At 39.9% G+C, this 6,000-nt stretch overlaps 1 long non-coding RNA gene across 1 annotated transcript; it reads left to right on the plus strand.

The window, feature by feature from the left end:
• The first annotated feature begins 4,737 nt into the window (after positions 1 to 4,737).
• LOC148668292 (uncharacterized) lies at positions 4,738 to 5,713 on the plus strand. The gene is made up of 2 exons (XR_015936973.1): positions 4,738 to 4,853; positions 5,415 to 5,713. It is a non-coding gene; the product is annotated as an uncharacterized LOC148668292 (long non-coding RNA).
• The last annotated feature ends 287 nt before the right edge of the window (positions 5,714 to 6,000 follow it).

Here is a 6,000-nt window from a genome sequence, read left to right on the forward strand (position 1 = left end):
TTTCTTTGTGCTTTCGTTTGTTTGTGTGTTCATCCTTGTTTTGTCATTACCTTGCCCCAGTGTTACATGTTCAACTTTTGTGTTCTTTTGTGCCCTGCTCGTGTTTATTACTCTTGTTTTCCCTTATTTGTCTTCCTGGTTCACTTGTGTTTTTGTGTGAACTTTTGTATATAAGGTTAGTTTAGGTTGTTGGGTACACTTACACACTTAGTTGATTTTGTATTAGTACACTAGTTTAGTACGGGTGAGTGCCATTTGTCTTGTATGGTTTTGGGTAGTCAGTGCAGGTCAGCTAGGGTGTTGAAGACGCCGAAGACCGTGTGTTTCGGGTTTTCTTTTGTAGTCAGATTAGCTTTCCCTCACTTTCCTAGCCAGCTCCATTTTGTTTGTTATTTTCTTTCCTTTGGCACCACTCTAGTTCCTTACCCTTGTTATCACGCTTCCTTGTCCCTCACCAAAACCCCCCTACTTCCAAAAGAATTATCCTAAATGTTACACCCCTTTACCCCTAGACACTTGGGGTCGTAACAGCAGCATGTAGAAACTGGCTTCAGCTGGGCCCTGATTCACAGTGCATTTCTTTTGCCTTCAATGGGGACACCATCCATGCATACTTAAATTGTGCAATGAAAGTCTCCCAAGGCAAACTTAAGTACACAGAACTTCAGATGTTCACTTTTCTGCACCTTTGCTCTGCCCATGTCATAAAGGCTGTCTCTCAAGCAATTAGGAAAAAAACAACAGACAAAGGACTGTGAGACTTTGCAACATTTTCCTTTGCCATCCTGCAAAACAGCACAACTTTGAGTGTCGCCAGAAATGTTTTCAAACACATGTGCATTGTACTCTCAAGCAGGAGGTTCACAACTGAAGTCCAATCTAGTGTCTGCCTCCTTAATGCTTACATTACTCAAACAACGATACCAGACCAGATGGAAAAGGAAGCAGAAGTCAAAGACACAGATGAGGTACTATACACAAAAATGAGAGGCAGCCTGGGCCGCTCTCCTTTCGCTGTGGAGTTCAAAGGTATTTATGAAGACAGCATATCAGCTCAAGGACATGATGACTATGGGACACAACACAATGTGAACCCCTATTTCTGTGAAGACATAATTAGATTTCTGTTGCAAAGATACATGGCATTATTTCCACTGTGGAGTGGAATTTTGTTGGGTGACCTGACAAGATATGCTTCATACAGCAAAAAAGACATATCAATGTCAGAGGTAGCACAAACAAGAGCCACTAACTGTCATGTAGAGACCTGGTTTTGCATTGTCAAGCAATCAATACTTCAGCACAGGAGGAAACTGAGGCCAGCAGAGTTTATTACGATAATGAGAAAATCCCTCTAGGGCGGTACAGAGAACATATAATCCAAAATGATCTCCCCAGAAAGGTTTTGATGGCACCATTGATCACCACTAAGACACGTCATGAACATGCACAGGAACAATGGGCAAAGAGAGCACCAGGTGTAGGCATAGAAACAAAAAATAAATTCTACAGCGCACCACAGAAAATTCCAATCCCCCAAAAAATGAGAGAACAGGAAAAAAAAGTTAGCAAAAGAAATATCGAAACAAGTGAAAAATCACCAGATGACAGCAACAGCCTGCAAGTACAGCAGGGGAAAGCAGGAACCACAGAATGTAAAGAATGGCAGCAAAAAGAAGAAAGGAAAGTGTCACCCAAGCAAGCTGTCGTGGGCATGACTGAAGTGATCACACCACACTGTGATGCACGCCCCATCTCAAAACTTATAAAAGAGAAAACAGATTTCAGAAAGAAGGTAGGATTTGTATTCCAAATATTTCTCTGTGTGGACATTTACTTCTTTTCCAGAGCTTATGAATGTCCTCTTCTACTAATGTAGGTGTTCTTTGTCATTTCTCTCTAACTTGTTATACTTGTTGACATTGGTGCGTTATCTCAATTTTCATTGTTAGCTCCAGTGATCTTTTGGCTTGCCTTGTGTATGCTTTTGGCTTGGTAAATCTTTTTTTAGGTTCACGCCCTTTGGAACATCAATCCGAGTGAATTAGTGGTTGCAGTTTTGCCATCCATGCACAGTGCAGACACATATATTCTCAGACACTCGGAGTTTGTGTCTCTGAAACCAGATGAGTGGCTCATAGGCGAGGTAAAATGAAAGTGTTTGATTGCATGCACTTGTTAAGGTTTCTGAGCTTTGTCCAATCAAATGTGTGTGGGTGTGTGAAATCACATCTTCAATTGTGTTTGTGTCACGCCCTCTGCAGCCAGAGGGCGCTCCTTCTCTGTCCTGTCCCTAGTTTCTGGTCTGCTGTCCTTCCTGTCCCTCTCTTTCCCTTGGGCTATATATTTCCGGGTCTTGCACTCTGTCCTCACTCAGCATTGACGTTCGGATGTCCTGAGACCCGCCTAGCACCAGGGCGCCCCACGTCCGCTCCCTGAGGGCATAGGTTTCTATACGGCATTCCTGAACTCTTTGCACTATGAGCCCGGGCCTTTTTCCCGTCTCGCCGCTACGCATATGGGTCTTTTTCCGCTCTCCTGCTCCCCACGGTTAGTCCCTTTGGACATCCGTGACAGTTTGCTTTTTCCATAAGACCATTGAGTGTTACTTTCAAGTAGTTAAAGAATCCATGGACTTGGGGAAGAAGGCTTTCCTAATGAACCACTACACAACTGGGGTAATCATGAGTGGGAATAGAGAGCTCATGGCTAGACAACGTTTGTTCAAGGTAAAGACATCAAACACAAATTTTGATGGATTACATTGGTGAGGGGCAAACATGGTTTTTCTACTAACTAATAATTGTTTTATCAATAGAGAAACAAGGAGAGCCACAAGCAATCAGAACAGGACACAACTGTGCCCATGGTGATGCCTAAAAAAAACTACCTTTATAGTCAGAAATCAAAATTCAAAGGTAGCACATCATCCATGTGAGGCAACCTGTTGTGCTAATCTTGTCATTCTTTTCATTACAGGTCAACTCTGAACACTACGAAGCCATTATTAGCTTTTTTAACACTGGTGCCCATTGGAAATTGTTGGTAAGTGTGGTGCAGGTAATCCAAAACAGCATAGGTTTATAATTACACTTGGAACCATTACACAGTTCAAGTGATTATCCCTGTTGCATCTAAAACAATTACAGTCACAATGTATGTGTTCCTCTCCTGTTAAAAAAGGTGGACATGGATAGTGAGTGTAAGGCAATGGTGACAGTGCACTTTTCCTAAGTTATTATTGTGAATACTGCTGTGCAATGAACAGACAACCAAGCAGGTCAAAGTGTCATGTAGGAAAAAAAGTACTGTTAGGTCATTTTCTGACTGTCTTTGCCGAGGTTTGCAAAATATTAAATGTAAAATAATATATAAATATTATATATATATAAAAAACTTTTGTTTTCACAACATGAAATTCCTGAAACTGCCTGTGTGTCTTGCCCCACATTAAATGCAACTTCATGTCTGATGACGGGCCATTTGTTTCTTGCAGTATCTGTATGCTCCATCCCAGAAAGTCTTTGTGGTCGACCCTATGGGGAGTGACAAGATGGCAGACTCCACTGCAGCGGCAAAAAGGTTCAGGTAAGAAATCAAGCATTGGTTTCGTGGTGAAACTCTGCATGGGCACACACACATTTCAGGTTCAAATTCAGCATGACAAATATTTCCTCATTTATCAATAACCTATTGTTTGGATTCACAGGGACTTTTTCAAGCTGAGAAGGAACGTCTTGGAAAAAGAAGACTAGTTGAATATCAACTTGCACCCAAGCGTGATTGGTCACACCAGGCAAGCAGATGCCTCAAGCTGTGGAGTCTTTGTGCTGCAGGTCAGCATAACCTTTCCACGCTGAAATTTTGGACTGTCTCAAAACTATTGTATGAGAGATTTTTAGGTAAATAATTGTGACAAACTTTTTTCTGTTAGATGGGCGCAGACATCATGAACAATTTCCCGGATATTCCAACATACATCGAAATAAACAGCAGCGCCAAAGAAATAAGAAAGTTGCAGGAAGACCCGTCAATCAGAATTCTTGAAGCTTCAGGTATTGTATCATTTGATCCTCATTGCCTACGTTTATTGGAGTATGTTGTTTTCCTGAAGCATGTTCTGTCTCTGTAACAAGTCTGAATGAAAAAGATTCTCAATTTATTTATATGCAGAACTCATTTGGGTGTTCTTTTTGTACTATATAACACAGAGATGAAAAGTTAATTAAATCACATTTCACACAGTTAAAATTCAATGGCACTTTGGCCTTCATCGTGGTTGACACAACCATAGTCTAGGAAAAGTGTGGGTCTAAATTGCCCATAGTGAAACAAGTTGAACATAGCTGTGTTATCATGTGCCGCCTTAAAATCATAGCTACACACGCTGACCCAAAAAAGTGTTGACAGGAGTATTCTGAGACATGACAATGTGCAGTTTAAGAAGCAGTAGAACACCTAATCAGGAAAGTGCATATGAAAAGGTCTCTATCAAACTGTCTTCAATTGTGCAACAATGATCAGTAGATTACAACATTGGAAAAATCAATCTATTTGGCATGTTTATTATAGCTCCTCTCCAGGACATGTGTCTGATGTGTGGAGAAACACCGGTGTGGCAGACAAACTGGGTAAGTGAACATCATCTCTATCTGTATGTGTAATGTACACACATAATAACAAAACATGCCAGTGAAATGTGATAGCTGAACTGATATAAGGTTTACTATCTGTGTAGATTCAGTGTGACAGTTGTGAAAACTGGTTCCATGAATTGTGCATCTCAAAAGAAGAGTATGAAAGCGCAAAGAATGAAGTAACATGGATATGTACATTTTGCCAACCCCAGTTTGGTGAGTATGCTCTGCATGCAAACTATCACTATGAAAGGGTTTTTTAAGCAGGACATGTAGTTTTAGATTCAGCAGAAACATACAGTAGGATGACATATTTCAGTGGACGTTATAATTGTTTGTTATTGTTAAGAAGGATTGCAGGCTTGTCTTCTGGCATTAATGGTTCTATAAATTAGAGATAACTTTTCAAAAAACACACCAAAGAAGGCACACATAAAAGATTACTGATAATCTGTGCAATTTATTACATGACACAGGCATCTCAAAGATAGAATTACTGTGTCAGATTAATGATTAGACATGGATGCATCAAATCACTTACTAGGTTTCTTTCCAATAGTATAGAAACAAAGACACAACCATGAACACCTAAAAGAGCTTGCCATTTAGCACAGAAACAATATAACGTCTTGCTGTAAAAACACAAAGTAAGAAAAAAGGAGTTTGATTAAGAGAGATCTGGCAAATTGTGCAAATACCTAGATCTTGATTTGTGACCCATTTATACTCCTTGGATCCTTTGCAGTTCGTAACCCTTCTTACGGTTTTATATTTCAGGCACTGTTGATGAGTGAGCATCCACCCCCTACTCCCGAGCATTACATAAAAGACATGCTGGAAACTCAAGAAGACTGTCAACGTGTTCTCAGCAGAATTCACCTCCAAAAGACACGTAAGTACAAGTTTCAATATCCCCCCAAAAATTTATCTTGGGTAAGAGTAAACTTTCGTACACTTTGCCAAACAATAATGAAAAACACTAGAACACAAAATCACTAGAAACCATTTGTTATCTATTGCCAGAAACCAAACAAAGTCTGTATGAAAACAGTAAAAAAGTTAATCATGACACAACACAGTCCCTTTTAAATATGATCACTACACACTGTTAACATCACTGTAGTAGTGCAAAGAAATGTAAAACGACAGTATGTCACCATGACATGATTTATGTGAAAGATTTCCAGATAAAATTGTATCCATCCTAGTAAGATAGATTAATCAAGAAATTCCACTCCGTTGTGAGAAGATCAAAGAAAAATGGCTTCTATCAAATAGAAGTGTATCTAGGGTGATTCCTTTTTATTAGGTTTCCAAAACAGTACTCTATCTACCTTCAGACAGGGCACAGTGCTAAAAGGAT

Source organism: Lepisosteus platostomus, chromosome 5 (genome assembly GCF_059453375.1).
Source record: "Lepisosteus platostomus isolate fLepPlt1 chromosome 5, fLepPlt1.hap1, whole genome shotgun sequence".
Taxonomy (NCBI): domain Eukaryota; kingdom Metazoa; phylum Chordata; class Actinopteri; order Semionotiformes; family Lepisosteidae; genus Lepisosteus; species Lepisosteus platostomus.